Here is a 26,607-nt window from a genome sequence, read left to right as displayed (position 1 = left end):
TGTTGTGAGGGGGCGGGGCTGAGGAATCGGCTGATCCTACAGCTGGGAGTGACGTGACCAGACCACGCCCCCTGTCCGGCAACTGTCAGTCAGCTGGCTGCAGTGACAGGTCATGTGACGTATCACGTGACGTGTCAGTCTGAGGGGAACCTCGGGCAGAGAGTGGCTGCTGTGGAACTACAAGTCACAGGATGCCGGGGTTGTCCAACAACTCTGGTACATAGATATATGGTACATACATATAGTATAACACTCAGTGATGAGACCTGCCTGCAAAACATAAATCAGTAATATATATATATATACAGTATTATAAAGGTTGTGAAGTATTTATTAGCAAATCTCTATTACATGTGGGTGAAATTTGTAAAATGTATTTTGATTTTGGGGCAAGAGCTCTACATAATAAACAGGAGAGCTATTAATTTAATGTTGAGGCTGTATAGGGGGGAATAGGAATGTTTATGAAATGTGTATGTTATTAATATAATTCTGGGGCCATCACCTCCAATCCATTAACTATCACCAGGGCCGTAACTAGGGCTGTGTGACACGGGCGACCGCCCAGGGCGCAACGCTGAAGGGGGGCGCAATTTACAAATATTTCAGGTTAATTTGGTTAAAATTGAGGGCTAGGGGGGCGGCATTTGTCTTTCTCGCCCCGGGCGCTAGAATTCTAAGTTACGACTCTGCCTATCACCTCCAATCATCATCAACATCATCATCATTTATTTATATAGCGCCACTAATTCTGCAGCGCTGTACAGAGAACTCACTTCAGTCACTGCCCCATTGGGGCTTACAGTCTAAGTTGCCTAACACACACACACACACACACACAAACAGACACTAGCAGCCAATTAACCTACCAGTATATTTTTGGAGTGTGGGAGGAAACCGGAGCACCCGGAGGAAACCCACACAAACACGGGGAGAACATACAAACTCCTCACAGATAAGGCCATGGTCGGGAATTGTACTCATGACCCCAGTGCTGTGAGGCAGAAGTGCTAACCACTGAGCCACCGTGCTGCCATCTCTTCCAATCCATAACACGTCACCTCCAATACATAACCCATCAATTCCAATCCATAACCTCGTCACCTCCAATCCATAACCTCGTCACCTCCAATCCATAACCCCGTCACCTCCAATCCATAACCTCGTCACCTCCAATCCATAACCCGTCACCTCCAATCCATAACCTCGTCACCTCCAATCCATAACCCGTCACCTCCAATCCATAACCCGTCACCTCCAATCCATAACCTCGTCACCTCTAATCCATAACCCCGTCACCTCCAATCCATAACCCCGTCACCTCCAATCCAAAACCTCGTCACCTCCAATCCATAACCCGTCACCTCCAATCCATCACCCGTCACCTCCAATCCATAACCCCGTCACCTCCAATCCATAACCCCGTCACCTCCAATCCAAAACCTCGTCACCTCCAATCCATAACCCGTCACCTCCAATCCATAACCCGTCACCTCCAATCCAAAACCTCGTCACCTCCAATCCATAACCCGTCACCTCCAATCCATCACCCGTCACCTCCAATCCATAACCCCGTCACCTCCAATCCATAACCCGACACCTCAAATCCATAACCCCGTCACCTCCAATCCATCACCCCGTCACCTCCAATCCATCACCTCGTCACCTCCAATCCAAAACCTCGTCACCTCCAATCCAAAACCTCGTCACCTCCAATCCAAAACCTCGTCACCTCCAATCCATAACCCGTCACCTCCAATCCATCACCCGTCACCTCCAATCCATAACCCCGTCACCTCCAATCCATAACCCCGTCACCTCCAATCCATAACCCCGTCACCTCCAATCCATAACCCGTCACCTCCAATCCATAACCCCGTCACCTCCAATCCATAACCTCGTCACCTCCAATCCATCACCCCGTCACCTCCAATCCATAACCACGTCACCTCCAATCCATAACCACGTCACCTCCAATCCATAACCTCGTCACCTCCAATCCATAACCCGTCACCTCCAATCCATAACCCGTCACCTCCAATCCATAACCCGTCACCTCCAATCCATCACCCCGTCACCTCCAATCCATCACCCCGTCACCTCCAATCCATAACCCCGTCACCTCCAATCCATAACCCCGTCACCTCCAGTCCATAACCCGTCACCTCCAATCCATCACCCAATCACCTCCAATCCATAACCCGTCACCTCCAATCCATAACCCGTCACCTCCAATCCATAACCCGTCACCTCCAATCCATAACCTCATCACCTCTAATCCATAACCCATCACCTCCAATACATAACCTCATCACGTCAAAAATATCTTACAATTATTTTTCCAGAGACATGACAGCGGATTCATGTGGCATAGATGTACCAGTAACAATGCAAATACCAAAAAACTTTGATCCAAGATCTTCATTTTTGCAGACTGAGCGCCCTCTGGTGACTTTAAATAATGTTTCCAAAACTATGGTCTGTGAATATTTTTCTTGCAACCAAAATGCCAATTGAATGTTTTACACTCAGCATAAATTCTGATATTTTAGTTGTGTTGTTGGTAGATGGTAGTGTGTAGCAGCCGAGAGGTCACACAAGACCAACCAAGGCTTTGGGTACAACTGGCCTCAGCCAGTTTTATTAAGCAAGTAAATAAGACAAACTTCAAAATAAGTGCCTTGCCTGTCCAGCACTAACTAAATACAAGTCACACTAACAAACTCAAACAAAACATAAGAAGTTCCAGCACAGATTTGTCACGTCAAAGATCAGTCTTCCTCTCACAATCAGTTAGGCATTCCTATTGCAATCAGATAACCCTAACCCAACCCTAACCCTAACCCTGACGCTAACCCCTAAACCTCTGCAGTCCTTTTCCCTAGGTAGTGAGAAAACACAGCTTACAGGTGCCATCATTAATCAGTCTAGTCTGACAGCAGAACAGAAAACCCAGACTGGGTCTTGTAAATGGAGCCCACCCATCTCTCTCCATTTACACCCCAGGGACCCTTACCAGCTTTTCCCTACAGCTGAATATCTCTTTGGGAAGCATTTCCAAAATATGTACCTGCAGACACTAATCCATTGTGTTAGTGTGTGTGTGTGTGTGTGTGTGTGTGTGTGTAAAAAACTATTTTCTCAGAAAGGGCTCATCCAATTGACCTGAAATTTGGTATACTGATATTATTTGACAAAAAAATTACAATAGTGAAGTCAGTTAACTTCCATCATCCCCCCTTCCCCCCGTGGGAGGGGTAGTAAAGGCTAAATTTACCCAAGGCACAGATTAAGATTGAAAGTTGGAAGCATTATTATGCTATTGAGAAATCTGAATGTTAAGAGCAGACTGTGCAATGGCACTCGATTAGTAGTGACAGCACTGAAAACGAATGTGATACAAACAGAAGTTTTGACTGGCTCTGCTGAAGGAGAGAAGGTGATGATACCTCGGATTGACTTATGTCCATCCGAAACAGGACTGCCGTTTAAGCTAAGACGGCGGCAGTTCCCCTTGAAGGCGGCATTTGCTATGACCATTAACAAGTCACAGGGTCAAACACTTGACCGTGTGGGTATTTATTTACCAGAGCCTGTCTTTGGTCATGGACAATTATATGTCGCATTTTCACGAGTACGGAGAAGCAGTGATGTGAAAGTGCAGGTTATGAATACTGCCCTTCAAGGAAGACTGATTGAGCACAGCGATAAGGTGTTTAGCAGAAACGTGTATCGAGAGGTTTTAGAACAGTAAGACGATGGAGATTAAGGATGTGGCGATGAAGATGAAGGATGAGGTGATGGAGAAGAATGATGAGGTGGTGACATGGGGACAAAACCACGTTAAAAAAGGGTGCTTACGTCGGGAAGTAACGCTCTTCCCCTGAGGAGGCCTGGCCTAGCCCCAAATGCATGACAAGAACCTTTTTAACACCTTAAGTAACTTGATTTGACTAGCATACATGAGTATCATGCACGGGTTAACTTGTACTATATATATATATATATATATATATAGAGAGAGAGAGAGAGAGAGAGAGAGAGAGAGAGAGAGAGAGAGAGAGAGAGATAACTTTACTGAGAAAATATGTTTACTGGCTTAGAAATCCTTACTCGATTCTTAAGGCCAAACAGAGTAACAGAGTAATGAGCTTATATGACGCTGCCGGATAGTAATGTTTTCCTGGAGATGATTCCAACTTTGCAGTGACCTAATAAAAATCAGTCATAACTATTGCATAACGTTCATAATCATCTAACGTTCTCAGTAGAACAAAACAATATTATCTCTGTAGCTGAGACTAATAACTACTTGTGCAAATATTTGCCCTTTCAAAATAGATAACTCCATATATTGCCGGCAATACAGGAAGTTCTCAGACGACACGTGTCCCTATCAGATCAATACCTTATCAAGACTTATCGCTTCCCTGAAGGATTTCGCTATCTGACCTGTTATGACATCTGTGATATTACTGTGCATTACTCATTATTATTATCATACATTTATGTAGTACCAGCTTACTCTGCAATCGGGAACAAACACGGTAATAAAACCGGATTCGGTATTGACAAACAGAAAATTTGAAAAAGAGGGCGCTGATCACAAGCTTAAAATTTATAGGATTTGCAGAAGTGACCACCTGTATGTCTTTTCTCAGTCTTTGGCGAGTTACATTCTGATTGTATCTGTACAAATAAGATAACAGATACAAGACAGGTTTTATTTATGGAAATGTTTGGACTTTAGATTCGAATATCAATTTCTAATCCTGTAAACATAATAGTAAAAGACACTAAATACACACTATCCTCCCAAATACACACTTGGAGCCAGGAGTGGGAGTGGACTGCACGGGAGGCATACCATTCAGTCTCCTGGGCCGCCAAGAGGAAATTCGGACTTCTTGGGGCCCCTTCCATAGCCACTGAAGGGGGTGTAGCCACACCAGGTTGGTGACTCCTCCCACTATGCAAGCAGGCCCGGACCCTTCTCGGCGCTCCTGATAGGGACTGCTCGGCGATATCATTTAGTACAGATTGGTAATACTTTCTTCTGGGCCAGTTTCCTCAGGTTCGATTAACAGGATAACTGTGAGGTGCTGACAGGGCCGACGTAACCCATAGGCGAACTCAGGCGGTCGTCAAAGTTTCAGGTCGCGACTGCATCCTGCATGGACAGGTGTCGGTGTAAGCGGGTGTGCGGATGTCCTCAGATGACCGGAATACATTAAACGTTCCCCACCATGAATCCCTGTCAATACTTTAAGCCTGTGGAAATAACATGCTCATCCCATGTCATTGCCACACCCTCAAGCCCACGCATTTTTGGACCCTGTGCGCCTTTACTCAGTCTGTTCCATCTGACAAAGATAATAAAGACTAATATCAAAATACTTTTATTGGGTTATAATTTTCAGTACTAGCCTGGTGGCAACCGCAGTCACCCAGCGCTCACGCCATGTGCCAGTATTGGCGAACGCACAGTCAGCTTATCCCCCTCATGATCTTGAACATAATTGCAAATATCTTTAGTTCGGAGAAGCTACTAAAATTTTTACTATATATTTGTGAATGATTAGATGTCACACGCCGGTCCCATAAACAGGTACCGGCTCTGTTTCCTTCCTCTTGTAAGCGGTGGTTAGACCTACTACTTTGTTCTGAGACATCATTCCTGCACATGTGTTCCTTGTTACCTTGTTTGGACCTCCTACCTGTTCTCATTGGTTCTGGTATTTTGGAGCACTATTTAAACTTCCCATGGTCCTCTGTTCTTTGCCTGTTCTTCGTGTTACCCACTCATTACTAGAACCCTGCTTCCTCAGGTTTATCTTACCTGTTGTCCGCTGTATGCTTGGAATAAGCTGTGCTCCTCGCTGTTACCGTTTGGCGCACCTGGACTCTTCATTGCTATTGCTCAGTTCCTCTACTCCTGTCCAGCTGACTCAACACCGCTATTGCCTCACTACTGGGACTGCTGCTGAGCTGCCTGTCATTTGTAGTTCCACGCACAGCTCAGCTGAACTTCACTCCTTACTACTCCAGCGTGGTGAACTGCTATTACGAACTGCCTGATACACCTGTACTCATTGCTCCGGCTCAACTCCCTCATTCCGGTCCGGCTGTCTCAACATCGTTACTGCTTCGCTATTGGGACTACTGTTGAACTACCTGTCATTTGTAGTTCCACGCACGGCTCTACTCCACTTCCCGCTACCTCTATGTAACAAACTGCTTGTTATACCCGTATTCATCTCTGCTGCTTGGGATTATTATCTGTGGATCAACGAGTCAATGCCTCTGTCTATCTACATGGGAACTACCGCTATGCCATTAACTCACCTGCTACATTGAATCGCTACCTACAGATCAGCTAAGTTCTATTTACTTGTTATTATATTATTGGGCTACCGCTGTGCCTGTACTCATCAGTTGCTATGAATCATCATGTTTGGATCGGCTAGTTCTATACTATCATCTTCGTTGTTTGAACTGTTGCTGTGTCAGTGATTGTGTTTCCTTGCACTGAGTTACATCTGTGGATCAGCCTAGTCCTAAAACTTCTACTACCTCCGTTCGAACCATTGCTGTATCAGTGATTTGTCTTCGTTGCTGTGAGTTACCAACTTGGATAAGCTAGTTCAATATCAATCATATCCAGCGTTGAACTGTTGCTCTATTTACTCCCTGCAGTTGCTAAGGGTTTCCTAATGAAGTAGCGTGTGGTTTTCCATCCCTTCATCCTGATCCAGTTGCCGTGAGCCCTGTGTTTGCCGTTACCTTGAATTATCTTTTGTTATCCTGCTCTGTCCGTGTTCTGCAGTCCCTGCTATATCTCAGCCACTACTATTACTTGTGATTCAAGAACTCTTAGCTAGTGTTTGGATTCTGTTTTACTATATTACCCATTGTGTTAAGCTCTAATTCCACTCTGTCAGCACCCGTTTGGGAGACCGCAACCTGCGGGACTGGAGCAGTAAAGTCCATATCCCCTTGTGGGGGTCACTGGTGAAAACCTCCTACCCGTTAGACTCTGCGATCCTGGGCGGGTTCTACTTTGGGGGAGACAAGGGATCCAATAATTGATTCCGAGTCGTGACATTAGATTTTGGGTCTGATCTGTCGATCACAGGAATAGAGAATTTTCCAAGCAGGTCTTTGAAGCAAGTGTTGTTTATTTGCTCATACTGGTTGAAGGTACCAGGAGCAGGTCAGATGAAGCAAGAAAGAACAATTTTCAATACAAGACAGTGCTTTTTTTACCAATTTGGACACAGCATCACAGGCTATTTTTAGAATCAGGATGCAATTTGTTTACTCAAACATGGATTTTATGCAATGCAAAGCTAACAATATTTACACTTCTCTGTTATGTGCTAAAACTTGATGCTTGTATTATCTGAGATCCAGTAACACCAGACAGAGCATCCCCCTGCTGGGTATACAGGCTAAACAGGTTTTTGTCACTTCACATACAGACTTACTTAATATTTCCTGCTATCAGCAAACAGCCTTCCTCTAGTAAAGATACAAAGCCAAACAATGACACTTGCATACAAAATACATGCCAATGTAACACGATAAGTGCATTTCAAATTATACATTGGTGCCTGCACCTCTGATTGAAATACATTTATACAATAAATTAGTTTTAAATGATCCAGCCACAAATAAGTTATTTATAAGTGATCAAGTCACAGACTGGTCTAGGGATAGGGACAGGGTCAGAGTATCGATAATACTGTCTACGTTTGAATTGTCAACTTAATAAATACTGTCTACATCAATTGTTATCCTAATAATACTGTCAATGTCATTATATTGTGGACTTTATAACCTTGTCTAGTCTGCTGCCCATCAATCATATTATGTCAATCCAACATAAGGGTGGGTAGGAGGGCACCACTTTTCTGCCGTGTAGATGTGATATGAACTACCATGTGTTTGTGTCGTTGCTTTGTTGCTTGGCATCAAGCCAACTGCTGCAGTCTTTGACCTAAACTGGATGAAAATAATAACACTAATTTTCAGTAATTTCCAGTCAATTTTCACCACCTCAGAGCTCACAATATTATTTTTAGCCAGTTTAGGCCAAAGACTGATTCATTAAGTAAAGTTAAGCAAAAAATTGAGTAAGTTTTCTTACTTATGTTTTCTGGACAAAACCATATTACAATGCAAGGGTGCAAATGAGTTTATTATTTTGCACATAAGGAAAATACTGTCTGTTTTTTCATGTAGCACACAGATACTTGATAGCTTTATTTTTACACTGAAACTTAAAGTTGAATTAGGACATGCCCTATCCCAAATATAAATCTGCCATCACATTTTAAATTTACCTTCCCCTCCAATACAACATGGTTTTGCCTTACTTGCTTACCTTTGCTTAACTTTCCTTAATGAATGAGGACCTGTATTTTTTTTCCTGTAGCACGCAAATACTTGATAGCTTATTTGTACACTGAACTTTAAAGTTGATATTTGTGTGCTACATGAAAAAAAACAGACAGTATTTAACTTATGTGCAAAATTGAAAACTAATTTGCACCCCTTGCATTGTAACATTGTTGTGTCCAGGAGAAAACTTACTCAATTTTTTTACTTAACTTTCCTTAGTGAATCAGGCCCAATATCTTTAACTGAGAGACTACAAAACAGGATTCAGGACACAGGTAGCACAAGATAGGGACAAAGGACATAACTAAATGGCCTGTACTTGTCTGCAAGATGCAACAACGATTCAGCAATGAACGTTTGCAAACTAAAGCATATAAAGGCAGCCAGCAGGTGTCAAACAGATGGGATTAGATGAATTACCAAGACATCTGCTGGTGAAACCAGGGAACTGCATATATCCTAAGTAACAACAGTAATCTAACACTCTGCCCCCTTCAGGTAAACATGCAGTACTGCCCAAATTTCTTCTAATTGTATCCAGGAAATCATCATCTTCATCAGCTATTTATATAGCGCTACTAATTCCACAGTGCTGTACAGAGAACTCACTCACATCAGTCCCTGCCCCATTGGAGCTTACAGTCTAAATTCCCTAACACACACACACACACACACACACACACATACACAAACAGACAGAGAGAGACGACTAAGGTCAATTTTATAGCAGCCAATTAACCTACTAGTATGTTTTTGGAGTGTGGGAGGTATCTGAACTCATCACCCCAGTGCTGTGAGGCAGAAGTGCTAACCACTGAGCCACTGTGCTGCTCAAATGAGTCACTTATAAAAGTGGGAGGCATCCAGTGGTCGAAGTGGGAATTTTGAAGTGCTTGTATGGATATTTTAAATGAATGGCGGGGGGCCGGAGGCCTACCTAGGCCCCTAGAAGCATCAGGGAATTTGTTAATTTTATATGCTCTTCAACCGTATATAGTATAATATAAAAAAATATTAAATGATGCAAGGCCCACATATTATATTATTTTTTAGTCGTAGTGCACTTACTAAGTATTCAGATATTTAATTTCTTGCTTTAACATACATGTCAAGCGTTCCCATGTTCAGCACACATGTTGAAGGTGATATAACCCTCCCTATCTGTGGCCCAGGATGCTAACCTTCTCCCGGGGATTTTACTGCTATATTTCAAGTTGGTAGATCAGTGTTCGGGAGATAGAGCTCACAGACATTTCATGGACAGTGAAGGAAGCTGTGTGTTCCTGTTTACAAGACTCTGACAATTAATATGCTCTCCTCTCTGGCTGATGTGTGAGACAGCTGGTACCTTCAACATCAATGGTGATGAAAAAAAGTGTTTTGTACATAAATGGACAGTGAAGGTAGATGTCTTATTGGCTACAAGCTGTGCTGCCATCAGGGCCGCCGAGAGGGGGCGGGTACTAATTACCTGGCTCCGGGCATGCCAGGGGGCCCGGCCCAGGCCCACATTGTCGATGGGGCTTTTTTTTTTAAAATCTGTCTGTCTTTTTTTTTTTTTGGCGCAGGGGAGGGGCGTATTGGACGCTGGTGCCGTGGTCATGTGAGTATTCAAATACTCACATGACCACAGTGCCGGCGTCTTCCCTCCTCTGTTTGCACTGAATGTCAGTGCAAATGGACATTTAGAGAGGAGCCTCGCACAGAAAAAAGAAGACCGAAGATTACAGAAGAGAAGAAAAGAAAGATGAAACAGTTTGGTAACAAAGAAGGGGGGGGGGGAGAGAAAGGCACGGTGTGGTGATGAAGAAGAGGGGGGGAGAGAAAGGCACGGTGTGGTGATGAAGAAGAGGGGGGAGAAAGGCACAGTGTGGTGATGAAGAAGAGAGGGGAGAAAGGCATAGTTTGGTAACGAAGAAGGGGGGGGGGAGAGAAAGGCATGGTGTGGTGATGAAGAAGAGGGGGGAGAAAGGCACAGTTTGGTAACGAAGAAGAGAGGGGAGAAAGGCATAGTTTGGTAACGAAGAAGGGGGGGGGGAGAGAAAGGCATGGTGTGGTGATGAAGAAGAGCGGGGAGAAAGGCACAGTTTGGTAACGAAGAAGGGGGGGGGGAGAGAAAGGCACAGTGTGATGATGAAGAAGAGGGGGGAGAAAGGCACAGTTTGGTAACAAAGAAGGGGGGGGGGAGAGAAAGGCACAGTGTGGTGATGAAGAAGAGGGGGGAGAAAGGCACAGTGTGGTGATGAAGAATAGGGGGGAGAGAAAGGCACAGTGTGGTGATGAAAAAGAGGGGGGAGAAAGGCACAGTGTGGTGATGAAGAAGAGGGGGGGAGAGAAAGGCACAGTGTGATGATGAAGAAGAGGGGGGAGAAAGGCACAGTTTGGTAACGAAGAAGGGAGGGGGAGAGAAAGGCACAGTGTGGTGATGAAGAAGAGGGGGGAGAAAGGCACAGTGTGGTGATGAAGAAGAGGGGGGAGAGAAAGGCACAGTGTGGTGATGAAGAAGAGGGGGGGAGAGAAAGGCACAGTGTGGTGATGATGAAGAAGAGGGGGGGAGAGAAAGGCACAGTGTGGTGATGAAGAAGAGGGGGGGAGAGAAAGGCACAGTGTGGTGATGAAGAAGAGGGGGGAGAAAGGCACAGTTTGGTAACGAAGAAGGGGGGGAGAGAAAGGCACAGTGTGATGATGAAGAAGAGGGGGGGAGAAAGGCATAGTTTGGTAACGAAGAAGGGGGGGGAGAGAAAGGCACAGTGTGGTGATGAAGAAGAGGGGGGAGAAAGGCACAGTTTGGTAACGAAGAAGGGGGGGGGAGAGAAAGGCACAGTGTGATGATGAAGAAGAGGGGGGAGAAAGGCACAGTTTGGTAACAAAGAAGGGGGGGGAGAGAAAGGCACAGTGTGGTGATGAAGAAGAGGGGGGAGAGAAAGGCACAGTGTGGTGATGAAGAAGAGGGGGAGAAAGGCACAGTGTGGTGATGAAGAAGAGGGGGGGAGAGAAAGGCACAGTGTGGTGATGATGAAGAAGAGGGGGGGAGAGAAAGGCACAGTGTGGTGATGAAGAAGAGGGGGGGAGAGAAAGGCACAGTGTGGTGATGAAGAGGGGGGAGAGAAAGGCACAGTGTGGTGATGAAGAAGAGGGGGGAGAGAAAGGCACAGTGTGGTGATGAAGAAGAGGGGGGAGAGAAAGGCACAGTGTGGTGATGATGAAGAAGAGGGGGGGAGAGAAAGGCACAGTGTGGTGATGAAGAAGAGGGGGGGAGAGAAAGGCACAGTGTGGTGATGAAGAGGGGGGAGAGAAAGGCACAGTGTGGTGATGAAGAAGAGGGGGGGAGAGAAAGGCACAGTTTGGTAACGAAGAAGGGGGGGGGGGGAGAAAGGCACAGTGTGATGATGAAGAAGAGGGGGGAGAAAGGCACAGTTTGGTAACGAAGAAGGGGGGGGAGAGAAAGGCACGGTGTGGTGATGAAGAAGAGGGGGGAGAAAGGCACAGTTTGGTAACGAAGAAGGGGGGGGGAGAGAAAGGCACAGTGTGGTGATGATGAAGAGGGGGGAGAAAGGCACAGTGTGGTGATGATGAAGAAGAGGGGGGGAGAGAAAGGCACAGTGTGGTGATGAAGAAAAGGGGGGGAGAGAAAGGCACAGTGTGGTGATGAAGAAGAGGGGGGAGAAAGGCACAGTTTGGTAACGAGGAAGGGGGGGGGAGAGAAAGGCACGGTGTGGTGATGAAGAAGAGGGGGGAGAAAGGCACAGTTTGGTAACGAAGAAGGGGGGGGGAGAGAAAGGCACAGTGTGGTGATGAAGAAGAGGGGGGAGAAAGGCACAGTTTGGTAACGAAGAAGGGGGGGGGAGAGAAAGGCACAGTGTGGTGATGAAGAAGAGGGGGGAGAAAGGCACAGTTTGGTAACGAGGAAGGGGGGGGGAGAGAAAGGCACGGTGTGGTGATGAAGAAGAGGGGGGAGAAAGGCACAGTTTGGTAACGAAGAAGGGGGGGGGAGAGAAAGGCACGGTGTGGTGATGAAGAAGAGGGGGGAGAAAGGCACAGTTTGGTAACGAAGAAGGGGGGGGGAGAGAAAGGCACAGTGTGGTGATGAAGAAGAGGGGGGAGAAAGGCACAGTTTGGTAACGAAGAAGGGGGGGGGAGAGAAAGGCATGGTGTGGTGATGAAGAAGAGGGGGGAGAAAGGCACAGTTTGGTAACGAAGAAGGGGGGGGAGAGAAAGGCACAGTGTGATGATGAAGAAGAGGGGGGAGAAAGGCACAGTTTGGTAACGAAGAAGGGGGGGGAGAGAAAGGCAGTGTGGTGATGAGGAAGAGGTGGGGAGCAGCATGGAACGCAGTGATAAGGGGGGGACAGCATGGCAGAGAGTGACGGGGGTCAAAAGCAGCATGGCATAGGGTGATGAGTCGGTGAGTGCTGCGGTCACGTGAGTATTTTTTTTTTTAGTTTGCCTGCACGGGTATGCTGCAGTGTGTCAGGTGACATATACAGTCACACCGCCTCTCCTTTGGAGCCCCCCCTCCCTCTCATTGATGAATACATCACTCTCAGCCTGACCCCCGCCTCTCCCCCTTATGCTTCCACTAGCAGTGTTTGTAAATCATATCAAATGTTCTTCAAACACAGCTAGCTTGAAATGAAGTGGGGAGCTGAAGTGCCGTTATGTCATACCGGCACATACCGCCCCACTTCAAGACTGGAGGCATCATTAATTGCAATAGAGCAATAAATAACTATAAGATTGCATTTATTTATTTCCTCTATTTTTTTTAAGAGTGCATTTTGAAAGATAAGCCTAATACAGTGGTTCCTAAACTTTTGCAGTTCCCTTAGAGTCTCCAAATTTTTTCAAGGCACCCCTCCAAAATAATTACTGAGCAGTCCTGTTTTAGAAGTAGTTGGGTCAAAAAATTGTAATAAGTATTTAGGTCAGGACAGAAATACTTATTTAGTTGTATGCAAAAATACCCCCTCTGCATCCAGGCACTCTGCCCCCTCTGCCCCCAGGCACTCTGCCCCCTCTGCAGCCCTCTGTCCCCCTCTGCTGCCCACTGTCCCCCTCTGCTGCCCGCTGTCCCCCTCTGCTGCCCCGCTGTCCACCTCTGCTGTCACGCTGTCCCCCTCTGCTGCCCGCTGTCCCCCTCTGCTGTCACACTGTCACACTGTCCCCCTCCGCTGTCACGATCCTTCTCACTCTGCCCCCCTCTGCTGCCCTCTGCTGCCCACTGTCCCCCTCTGCTGCCCCACTGTCCCCCTCTGCTGCCCGCTGTCCCCCTCTGCTATCACGTTGTCCCCCTCTGCTGCTTGCTGTCCCTCTTTGCTGTCATGCTGTCCCCCTCTGCTGCCCCGCTGTCCCCCTCCGCTGTCACAATCCTTCTCACTCTGCCCCCCTCTGCTGCCCCGCTGTCACGCTGTCCCCCTCCGCTGTCACGATCCTTCTCACTCTGCCCCCCTCTGCTGCCCCGCTGTCCTCCTCTGCTGTCACGATCCTTCTCACTCTGCCCCTCTGCAGCCCTCTGTCCACCTCTGCTGCCCGCTGTCCCCCTCTGCTGCCCAGCTGTCCCCCTCTGCTGCCCGCTGTCCCCCTCTGCTGCCCCGCTGTCCCCCACGGCTGTCACACTGTCCCCCTTTGCTGCCCCGCCGTCCCCCTCTGCTGCCCCGCTGTCACGCTGTCCCCCTCTGCTGCCCCGCTGTCGCACTGTTCCCCTCCGCTGTCACGATCCTTCTCACTCTGCCCCCTCTGCTGCCCTCTGCTTCCCGCTGTCCCCCTCTGCTGCCCGCTGTCCCCCTCTGCTATCACCCTGTCCCCCTCTGCTGCCCACTGTCCCTCTCTGCTGCCCCGCTGTCCCCCTCCGCTGTCACGATCCTTCTCACTCTACCCCCCTCTGCTGCCCCGCTGTCACGATGTCCCCCTCCGCTGTCACAATCCTTCTCACTCTGCCCTCCTCTGCTGCTCCGCTGCTGCCCCGCTGTCCTCCTCCGCTGTCACGATCCTTCTCATTCTGCCCCCCTCTGCTGTCACGCTGTCCCCCTCCGCTGTCACGATCCTTCTCACTCTGCCCCGCGCCAGCCATAAAAAAAAGAAAGAGCACAAAAACTTACCAATCCGCGCGGCGCTAGGACCCAGCATCCTCCTCTCTCCCGCAGCTGTCACTGACGTCGATATTCAGTGACAGCTGCGGGAGAGAGGTGGATACTGGATCCCGGCACCGCGCGGATTGGTAAGTTTTTGTGTTCTTTCTTTTTTCTATGGCTGGCCCGCGGCACCCCTGGGAGCCGCGGCGCATACTTTGGGAACCGCCGGCCTAATAAATAAATACATGCATTTTTGGGAGCCAGATCCTCAGGTCATTTAGGAAAGTGTATCAAATGCTGTTTTGTGTAAAATGGCTACTTATGTGCAAATACCCCTGATTTTGCAGCTGAGCGGATGGATTTGCAGCACATGTGGGGGGAGGGGGGGGGGGGGTGGTGTCCTGCTTTGCAGAAGGGCGCATCACTGTTTTCTTCCCCCCTCTTCCTAATCAGTTATTGGGATGCATTTTATAGGAAAGCGCATTTCTAAGTGCACTACCACCAATGTTATCCAAACATTCAAACACACAAAAGGTGCACATTGTTTTGAATTATTTTTATTGATTTGTTTAATGCATTTTTCTAATTTGCTAGTTGAGCGATTGCTCTTTATTATAATGGCATTGGTGTCTGTCTTCTCTGTCACAATAACTTGTACCCCTAGCAGCACCTCAATCGCCGAGAGAAGAATTTATACCTGGATATACACTGAGCCCGATTCATCAAGTCCTGCATACTGAGAGCAATGGGGCTGATTTATTAAGGAAAGTGAGGCAAAGAAATGAGTAAAACTTTTCTCCTGGACAAAACCATGTTACAATTCAAGGGGTGCAAATGAATTTATTATTATGCACATAAGATAAATACTGGCTGTTTTTTCATGCAGCACTCAAATACTTGATAGCTTTATTATTACAATAAAATTTAAAGATGATCTAGGACATGCCCTACCCAAAATATTAATCTGAGATCACATTTTACGTTTACCTCCCCCTCCAATGCAACATGGTTTTGCCAAGGTGCAAAGTTACTCATTTGTTTTGCTTTCCTTTCCTTAATGAATCAGGCCCAATGTGCGTTTGTTTTAAAACGCAGGTAATCTGGCTCTGCAAACTCCCGAATTCATCAAAGTACAGATCTGAAGATACGCTGTGCTCTACTACACAAGACACTACAAAATACGTCCAATACTTATGTGGGTTATAAATTTGCAAAAGAACGCACAGACAAAAAATAGAGTTAATGCCACCAGTTAATAATAAAGGCATTAATAATAAAATAGTAAAAACAAAAGTTTTTTTAAAAAATTAATTCCCCCTCCCCATGAAATATATTTATTATTGTTATTATTATTTATTTATTAGGTGCCACAGATTAAGTAGCGCTAGATACAGAAGCAAGTAACAAATGATTGAGGTAATACATGTCGGTAGCACAGATGAGTGTGAGTAATGCTGTGGGCACTTACACAGAGTGCAGCAAAAGACGTGACATAACGTACGAGGAAGTCAGACAGTAGACAGACGTGGGACACTAGGTTGAGAGGACCCTGCCTACAAGAGCTTACATTCTGGAGGAGGTAGATGAGTCTAGTCACAGCTTCCTGAGAGAGGAAGGGTCTGATTTTCATGATCTTACGGTGGAGGATGTGGCAGGATTTGGTGTGGGATTGGATATGAGAGGTAAAGCTGAGGGCAGAGTCAAGGGTGACTCCAAGGGTGACTCCGGGCTTGGGTGACAGGAGAGAGAGTTATGTTGTCAACCAAGAAGGAAATATTGGGTGGTATAGCAACACTGGCAGGAGAAGGATGATGACAAAATTGATAAAGGGTATGGAGTCATTAAGTTATGAGGAAAGGTTAGCCAGTTTAGGCATGTTTACTTTAGAAAAGAGGCGTCTAAGGGGAGATATGATTACTATGTACAAATACATTAGGGGTCAATACGGAGAGCTTTCATGGGAACTTTTTACCCCAAGGACCATACACAGGACACGTGGTCATCCCCTAAGGTTAGAGGATAGGAAATTTCACAACCAGCAAAGGAAGGGGTTCTTTACAGTAAGGGCAGTCAAGATATGGAATTCATTGCCAGGGAAGGTTGTGATGGCAGATTCAATAGATATGTTTAAGAAAGGGTTAGACAAATTTTTAGCGGAAAGGTGTATACAGGGATACGACCGTTAATTTAAAATAAAGGTTAGTAGTGGATATAGGGTAAAAATTGGATTGCAATATTGGGTCTGGGGGGATTTTCAAAATTGAAACAGATTGGTGGTTGCTTACTCTGGATTAATTTCAAATATAAGTGCAGGATCGCAGGAGATCCAAAATAGGTTGAACTTGATGGACTGGTGTCTTTTTTCAACCTCATCAATTATGTTACTATGTTACTATGTAACTCGGATTTGAAGATGTTGAATTTGAAGTGCTGTAACATCCAGGTACTTACAGCAGAGAGACAGCCAGGGTGGGCTGGGCAGGGGGGCATCAGTCCCCCAGGCCGCTCAGTCTGACCCCTGTTTGGGCCGGCTTTCCCCCCCCCCCCGGTGGGGATGTCAAATTTTGTTCATTATAGCCGCAGCCGCATCGCTAAATACACAATGCAGCCGCGTCAGGGCACAGGCGGCCGCATCACATGGCATGCTATGCGGCCCCGTCATCAATGACGCGGCCGCATCGCGTGTAATGTGATGCGGACGTCTGTGCGCCCCTCGGGCTGAGATCTGCCTGCCCGCGCCTGGAGACAGCTGTATACTTTGGTTAAGAAGAGGGAGGGAAGTCAAGTGAAGAAAGAGATTTGCTTGTGATCAGCATAGAGATGGTATTGGAGGCAAAGGGCTGAGGACAGAGCCTTGGGGGTCTCCAATAGAAATAGAAGAGGTGCGCAGGAGGAGTCAGGAGAAGCTAAAGTAGTGGCCATAGAGTGAGGTGGTGAGGAAAAGAGAATGATCAATGGTGTCAAAAGCAGCAGAGGTCTAGAAGTACGAGAAGGGAGAAGTGACCTTTAGACTTAGCTGAGAGTAAGTTTTTTGTTACTTTATTGATGACATTTTCAGTTGAGCGAAGTGGACAAAAGCCAGACTGCAGCAGACCAAGAAGAGAGTGAGAAGAGGGAACGTTGGTCAGATGATTGAAGACAAGTTGTTCAAGAATTTTAAAAACAAAGTGAAGCAGAGATACAGGGCGATAGTTGAAGAGAGAGGATGGGCCAAGGGAAGGTTTCTTGAGAGTAGGGTATATAGAACCATGCTTGAAGCCTGAGGGGAAGGTACCAGTGGAGAGAGAGAGGATAAAGAGGTGGCAAATGATGACAGGCGTTGAGTGAGGGAGTGAAAGAATTTGGAGGGGACAGGGTCAAGAGGACAAGTTGTAGAAGAAGAGGAGGAGAGAAGAGTGAGGATCTCATACACAGTTACAAGAGGGTAGGAGCCAAAGGTGGCCGAGGGAGTGATAGAGAGGACAGGTGGGGGAGGCATATCTGGTGGGAACAGATATCATTGTGGATAGAGTCAATTTTCTCATTAGGATGTTCTTAATGTCTACTGAACATAAAATACATTTTTACAGTTGCTCCTGATTCCAAATACGTTATAGCATGTATACCAGACTGTCATTGCTATTACTCAGGACTTAGACTAGACCTGTAACTGGAGCAAGAGATACAGTAGAAAAAAAAAGTAACTTTGCAATGCCCAGAGCTTGGTTCGGACGTCCCTGCGTGCGCTTGAGGTTGGCTCGCCCTTACCATAAAGTGACTACAGCCCCCGCCCTGACCACTCCACGAAATTGTAGACTGTAGTAAGTGTCCTTTGCGCTCTGATGGAGCGGATGGGGCGGCATTTCCTGGCATGCGGTCTGGTTCCGGGCGTCCAGGGTGGTTTTGTGTAAAATACGCTCAAAACATTTTAGCAATTATCATCGACACTGGGCTATTACCACAAGAGATGCAATTTATTAAGTTTCCTTAACATAGGATTGGATGTCTATGACATTACAGTATAAGGAAACTAAGGAGCTATATTAGAAAAGTAAAATAATATAAAGTATTACAAAATTGAAAAAATTACTGTTTTTGAAAAGTAAAAAAAAAAGTAAAATAAACAATATCTGTGAAAAGAAGCACTTTTATTATAGCGAAAAACATGTACCAATCCTCCACCAAGCTACACTTATTTGGTACCCTGTGAATGAAAAAAATAACCGGTTTACCGGTTTATTTTGTGAATTAGTTATTCCCAGTATAACACCTGTAAGTTAAATTCATTCACTATATTTTCTTGACTATTGTACCAGAATAAAGTTCTATCTGTCAAGAAAAACAATATAGAGAAGTTTTTCACGACGGATATATGGGGGGTATTCCAGAGGGAATTTTTTTCTTTTTACCCCAGATAGAAAAAGGGTTAAACGTTTATTATTAAACAAGAGAGTTTTGGTGCGTGTTCCAGAGTAACTTATCTGAGGAGTGTTGTTCTTGGCTGGACACAATCGGGTGTACAGTTACTGCAGTCACATACCACTATTTGTTTTACACTTTCACTGGTTTGATAAGGATAAACCTACAGAGTGTTGGTCTGGAGCAGATAATATTACAGGGCAATACATTATCTCTGCAGAAGCACTGAAGTCTGCGGTGATTACAGTCTGTTATAATATCACAGTATCTCCGTAATCTGCCCATCGCTGGAGATAATACATAGCAAACACAGATACACCTGGATGGTTATTGATCTGGTCCAGGTGCTCCTGGTAATTGTAGTTTAATTGTCTAATTTATAGCACTCACTGATAACGAATGTCTGTAAGGAGCATAGTTTATGAATAATACTGCGGGTTTCAGGACAGATTCATCTCATCAAGTTAGATCAAGTTGCGCTTCATTACATACCCCCCTACTTTTGATGTCCCAGAATCGAGAGAGGATTTGGGGCCACGTCATGTTGGAGGCGTGTCAGAATCAGAGTGGGTGTGGCCATGACCCAGGTGGCAGGTCTAACACTATGAAGTGCTAGGATGCCCCTTAGCCACCTGCCCTCCAGACATCCATTCTTAGGGCCAGCAGAACATGGTAAACATGGCAGGAGGGTGGTAATATTTTTGTAGTGGGCGCATCCTTATCATCCGAGTTCATGCTCTAAATAGGGATGAGATCAAAATAGGCACCGGGTATGGGGGACGCTGTAATTGCCAGCACCAGGCCAGTGTGCGGCACCAGTGCCATGCAGACCAACTGTAAACATAAAAAAAATGACCAACTTTTCCACCCACCGAACAAACATGTCTACCAGTGGAGCAAAGACGTAAAATCAGTTCTCCCTCTCCCTCTCTGTCTGTCTGTCTGTCTGTCTGTGTGTGTGTGTCTATATTAGGGAATTTTGACTGTAAGCTCAAATGGGGCAGGGACTGATGTGAATGAGTTCTCTGTACAGCGCTGCAGAATCAGTGGCACTATATAAATAAATGGTGATGATGATGATTCTGCACACTCTTAAAAACTTTATTTTAAATTCAAGTTTTCACAATGAAACCTGATTTAACTTATGTGCCTGGACTAGAGAGCTGACCAATACCACTCCTCATTTCTCTGTGTATCATCATCATCATCATCATCAGCATTTATTTATATAGCGCCAACATATTCCGTAGCGCCTTACAATTGGGGACAAACAGAGTAAACTAATAAACAAACTGGGTAAAACAGACAGAGAGGTGAGAGGACCCTGCTCGCAAGCTTACAATCTATGGGACAATGGGAGTTTGATACATGAGGTTAAGTCTACATTTTGCATTGTGGTCCAGCCAGATTGCAAAGGTAAAAGTTACTCATAAGCTAATTAATCCTGTCACACAACAATGTTGGTCAAGGGGTAGTTGTCTTGTGTGAAATTGTGTAACTGGTGGTAATAGGATAATGTGTATTATTGAGAGGAGTCAGAAAGACCCTTACCCGGTCTACCAGATGCAAAGGGAGCAGTTTGCCCCCTCCTTCTTATGTTTTGCAATAATAAGACAATAATACACAGCATAATATTGTTAGGAACCCCTCCAGCCGGCACAACACAACCCGGAGTCTACTCCGTCAGTCAGGTGTTCACTGGAGCCCCTGATGGTGGGGACAGACTGGGCCGCAGACTGACAGAGGGTCGTGAAGTGTGTACCGGCTGGGGAGAACCCAGGCAAGCGTAGTGGGGTCCAAGCAGAGGTCAGGGGTCACGAGCAGACAGGGAGTACGGTATACAAGCCAGAGGTCAGGGGTCACGAGCAGACAGGGAGATCGGTATTCAAGCCAGAGGTCAGGGGTCACAAGAAGCACAAGCAAAGTCCAAATCCAAGCCAAGGGTCATACACGGGAAATCAGCAGCGAGTCCAAAAAACAGGAACAAGGCAGGGAGCAGGTTAAGCTGACTGGACACAGGAACTATAACCGGCACTGCCTTAAGTACTGAAGACCACCAATCAGAGCCTAGCTCTGAATCAAGCACAGCCCCTGTAGATTAATCAGCCCACAGGCTGGCCTGTCACACATGCGCCCGGCTACTCAGCCTGCCGGAACGCCTACAGCCTATTTCCGGCGTCCGGCCGTTGCCCTGGCAACGGTCGGCCCGAAATACCGGAGGTGACGTCTCGGTCGTCATGGCGACGGCCAGGACGTCAGAGAGAGGTAATGTGTGTCGCGGCGGTGCCCGCGGGCGCCGCGATTGTCTAACAAATATGTGATGTCTATTGTTCAGGGACATTTCTGGTGTATGTAGCTGTCCCTGGATATCTCCCCAGAGATGACATGTTGTGAATTGAGCCCCTTTCCTGAGCAGAAACCTGACTAACAGTTCATATTACCAACCCGGCCCCCAGCTGACTCGTTGTGTCACCGTCCTCCTCAGTGAGGTGCACTGGCACCAGAACCAGTGGCGGAACCACCATTGGTGCACTGAGGCCCATGGAGATGATGGGGCGCGCTGCGTGGCAGATGCAGAGGGTCGGGGGGCGCCGACAGTCACAATATTACCATTCTAACCACATCGACAGTGACTGTCGACAGGTTCAGCACCTACAGAATGACTGCATCTCTGACTTGCAGTGTACGGCAGTGCTGGAAGGGTGCAGGTGATACATTTTAGTGCTAGTAGGGTGCAGTGAGCAGGCACTAGCCACGTTTAAGGAGTCAGCAAGCAGAGTCGAATCCTTGAGTGATTCTGACAGTTCTCAGCAGTGCCCAACGGGGTGTAGTACAGTCTCGTTAGAGCCCAGGTGCAGTCAGTTGTGAACACTGGGTGCAGATAGGATTGTCTTTGCAGTGATCAGCACCAGAGAGCGGATGGTCCAGTGTTCAACCCTAGTGGAATAAATGTATCATGTCATACGCTGTAAATGGGACAGTTTCCAGTAAGCGGGGCAGGGAGAAGATGTTTCCACCTTGATGAAGACTTAATAAAATTCGAAGCGCGTTAATTGGGAGAAAATAGGACCTCTTTCCGTGAGGGAATGAGGATGGTGGACCAAAGGACTATGTGACTCAGGAATCAAAATCTTCAAAAGACTATTTGATTCTTTCATATGGTACGACTCCTATTGCTCCCTTAAGGGATGTTTATATGTTTTTTGGTTTTGTTTTTTTAATATATTTTGATTTCCACATTTCATGCACAACAGGTTATATTATCACCATTGGTTGGTGGTCCATAATTTCTAAAGCAATATTTCACTATATGGTATTTTATCTATTTCTCATTGTACATTATTCATTTGGAGAATCGTATGCAGCAACAGATTCATCCCTCTACAGTGGACTAAAAATTCAGCACATCTAGGTGTGTAAATAGCTCGTTCCACATTGACCACACGTGAGTGCAAGTTTAAACACTTTGGGCCTGATTCATTAAGGAAAGGAAAGCAAAAAAACTTAGTAACTTTGAACCTTGGCAAAACCATGTTGTTTTAGAGGGGGAGGTAAATTTAAAATGCGGGGACAGATTTTTAGTTGGGGTAGGGCATGTCCTAGATCAGTGTTGGCTAACCTGTGACACTCCAGGTGTTGTGAAACTACAAGTCCCAGCATACCCTTCCAGCAATAAGCTGCTATATATTGGCAAAGCATGCTGGGACTTGTAGTTTCACAACACTTTTTATGTCACTGTAAAAATAAAGCATACTTGCCAACTCGGGTACGTCTCCCGGACTCCCGGGAGAGCAGGCAAGTATCCTGCATACGGCTTCTCACTCCTCAAAATAACGCGATTACTAGAGATGCTTACTGACCAACTTGAACTGGTTTTGGTTTTGGATCTGTATTTTTTAGAAAAATTGCTAAAATGTGCTAAAATCACATAATTTTGCTCTTTTTGTTTCCTACATTATTATTAACCTCAATAACAATAATTTCAAGTCATTTGCAGTCAATTTTGACCACCTCACAGGTCACAATAATATTTTCATACACTTGAGTGTATGTGGAGTGTAAGGATGCTCTGCAGGGGTCTGTCAGCTGTGGGGAGTGCTTTGAGTGGAGGGATACTTTGCAGGGAGCAGATACAGTTTGGTGATGAGCTATGTTCTGCAGGTATCTTCTAGGAGCAGGCACAGTCTTGGATGGAGAAATGCTCTGCAGGGTTTTAGTAGTTCTACTTTTGTATGAAGTTGCTCTACTGTCTCTTTCTAAGACACCCAGGGCCTAAACTACGATAAAGCTAAACTAAGAAATTGTAATAGTACTGTATGTGTGTATTCCAGTGAACACACAAATCTGTGAATTAGCAGCTCCACCATTTTGTGAGTGACAGCAATCTCACTACATGATAGTGCTGAGTTTGAGTGGAAGAGTTTCAATAGTTTTTTTACATTTCAGAAGGTGTGTAAGGAACCTTAATCGGACATGTTAAACCGTAAGGTTTATTTTCTATGGAATATAGTATAAAGTTAAGTTCACATGTGTTTCATTGATTTTACTGTATAATCTGCTTTTTTTTATCTTCAATCCATAGGTGGAAATCTTGTTATATGGGTCACATGTTGTCAGGAGCTGCGGCGGTGCCCCTGGTCTCTGACCTCCCGGCCGTTGCTATGATAACCGGGACATCACTTCAGGTCTCCATGTCCCGTTGCCTAGGCAACAACCGGGATGCTTGCATCTCCCTGCCACAGAGCGCGGACAGCTGTCCAACAACCGGGCCTGGGCTATTATTATGCAGCTGGACACTGCTTCTGCATGGGCCGTTAATTAATTAAGCAAGGCATGGGGATGCTTTCCGGGCTCTGCCCTGATTGACTCTTAGTACTATTTAAGGCAGTGAGGACTGAGCCTCACTGCCGGTTATAGCGGTCTGTTCCAGTCTGTTATCTGCTCCTTTGCTAGATTGGTGTTGAACCTTGGATTGCCTTTTCTGTGTATGATCTTCTGCCTGTACCCGGACTCTGAACCATTGCCTGTGACCCTGATCTTCTGCCTGTACCCAGACTCTGAACCATTGCCTGTGACCCTGACCTTCTGCTTGTACCCAGACGCTGAACCTTGCCTGTGGCCCTGATCTTCTGCCTGTACCCGGACTCTGAACCGTTGCCTGTGACCATGACCTTCTGCTTGTACCCGGACTCTGAACCTTGCCTGTGACCCTGATCTTCTCCCTGTACCTGGACTCTGAACCGTTGCCTGTGACCCTGACTTTCTGCTCGTACCCGGACTCTGAACCTTGCCTGTGACCCTGATCTTCTGCCTGTACCTGGACTCTAAACCTTGCCTGTGGCCCTGACCCTGCTTGTACCTAGACATCTCTGCCGGTGCTCTGTCAGGCCAGTCGGACATTATCATCACTGTCCAGTCCGCAGATCTCTGGTCAGTCCCTACACCGTGTATTGCCTCCTGTACCTGTGCGCTGCCGTGTCACCATAAACTTGTACTACACTGAGTGTAAGTCTTGGGGGCATCCGAGTACTTGTGAGCATAACCTGTCTCTACAGGAAAGGTGGCTGCTATAGGTGAAGACCTCTTCTGCCAAGTTCTACAAGTTTATGCCGCACTGGTGGCCATAACACATGTAGACAATTTAGGAGTTGTAGCACATGTTGTTACTTCATATATCTAATTTGTCTAATTTATTGTTTAATTTACCTTGATTTTTGCTCACATATAATGTGATTCCCAGGACCGGTGTTACTATTAGGCAAATCTCAACGCTTTCTAAGGGCAACGACTGTTGGGGGGCACCTAAAACACAGAATTAGTAACATGATATCACTCATCCAGTGTTTTTAATGCCCCCAGTGGTCCCCACACATGAAACTTCTGGCTACTGCTCCTCCACGTCAGTGTTACTTTCAGAGTGTGGTGTTGAGCTATGACATCAGAGTAACTGGGAATTATCGTCAGCCAATCACAATGCCCTGCAAAAACTCTAACTCATGCACACATTATCTCCTGCATTGACTATTGCAATTCCCTCCTTACTGGACTTCCCCAAATCAGACTCTCACCCCTACAATCTATTTTGCACGCAGCGACTATATTGATTTTCTTTGCAAATCTGCTGAGTCACTCTGTCAGTCTCTACATGCAACATAACCTACAAAGCTGCACCAACATACATCTACTCACTTGTCTCAAAATATCTCCCAACTCGACACCTCCATTCTGCACAAGATTGCGTCTCTCACTTGGACTCATTACATGCTCCCATTCCTGGCTACAGGACTATTTTCGGGCTGCACCCACTCTATAGAATTCCCTCTCTTGCACAATAAGACTTTCCTCTGGTCTTTAAAACTTCAAGCGTTCTTTGAAAACTATATAAATAAATGATGATAATGATGCCCTTCATAAATGCTCTGCTTTGTGTATTCCGTGCAGTACTCTAGATATATATACATTTCACTGCGTGGCTGATTTATGTACCACTAAAGCTACAGTATACGTTGAAGTAAACTTATATAGCATATTTCAATAACATTTTGAATCTTACCTGCATTCCGTGGATCTGTCTCTCTTGTAGACGGACCTCTCCCATGTCTGTAATGATTGGAAAGCAGGAGATCCTATCTCATGTTTGGGGAGGCCTTGTTCAGGGTTGTCAAAGCCCCTCGACCATCTGATATGTATAAAAGTCACAGAGGAGAGGATTTAATAACTCCAAATATCCCATAACAAGGGCCACCAAAAAGAAGTGAGAACCTTCTCCCCCTGCCCGTTACAGTCACGGGGGAAAGAAAAATTCAAGATTTCACTTAATTCCGCTGACAACTAATGTTTAATTGTGGGGGCATTTAGACTTTAACATCTTGTAAAAACACTGTTATGGTAAATACAGTTGATGTTTAGAAAAAATAATGTCAAAAAGTTTTTGGAAAATAAAAACATGTTTATATTTATCATTGCAAATTACACTTTTTTCTGTATTGAAACTTTTGTGCCTTTTGTCAGGTTCTGGTTCTCATTGGATAAACCCCATGTTTCCAAATTATAGCAACACACTTTGTTTAACCCTCTTTTTTGCCAGAGGTCCTTTCCAAATTTTCGACTAAAGAGGCCACAGCCTTTCTCAAATTAGATTTGCTGGGGGTACATTTTTTCAATTTATTTTACTTTTTACTATACCACACGTTACATATTTCTTTTTCTATCATAGTCAGGTAAGTATATTTTGAATTGAAGGACAATATATGAGGTGGAAGAAAAAAAAATCTAAATTATGATAAAACCTCTTTCCCCTGATTCTTCCCATAATTACTTCAATAAATGAACTAAACCCAGAAAATATAATCCCAGTTTTATTACAGGAATACCAAATAATGATATTTATGAGATTACTTTCCCTATTTGTCTCGGAAATGATCAGTTGTCCGTAAGATTCCATGACCGCTATTTACAGCTGAACCAGGTGCATCCGATCTCGCTGAAATACTCAGCTCTGAGAACACAAAACGTATGAATACTAGTCTAAATAAAGATAATTATCAGGTTTTGTATTTATTTGAAAGATAGAATTCTTCTGTCATAGAAACTTTATATGATGTAATCAATTTTGATATTAATTGACTTATTGTTTCTCTAGCGCTGGCTCAGATAACTTACATAGCAGTTGACGGCATTAAACATTAAAGTGCAATGATGACCGTAGATATCTATGTGAAGGGACAACAAACAT

At 45.5% G+C, this 26,607-nt stretch overlaps 1 long non-coding RNA gene across 2 annotated transcripts; it reads left to right on the top strand.

Moving 5' to 3' along the window:
• Window positions 1–116: 116 nt before the first annotated feature.
• Window positions 117–25,832, top strand: LOC142142593 (uncharacterized). 2 transcript variants are annotated; one of them, XR_012689231.1, is made up of 2 exons: window positions 117–216; window positions 23,455–25,832. It is a non-coding gene; the product is annotated as an uncharacterized LOC142142593 (long non-coding RNA). The 2 variants fall into 2 exon arrangements; XR_012689232.1 differs by having other exon boundaries at window positions 117–231.
• Window positions 25,833–26,607: the final 775 nt, after the last annotated feature.

This window comes from Mixophyes fleayi, chromosome 3 (assembly GCF_038048845.1).
Source record: "Mixophyes fleayi isolate aMixFle1 chromosome 3, aMixFle1.hap1, whole genome shotgun sequence".
Lineage (NCBI taxonomy): Eukaryota > Metazoa > Chordata > Amphibia > Anura > Limnodynastidae > Mixophyes > Mixophyes fleayi.
Note: the sequence above shows the minus strand (reverse complement) of the source record. Positions and strands in the feature narration are given on the sequence as shown.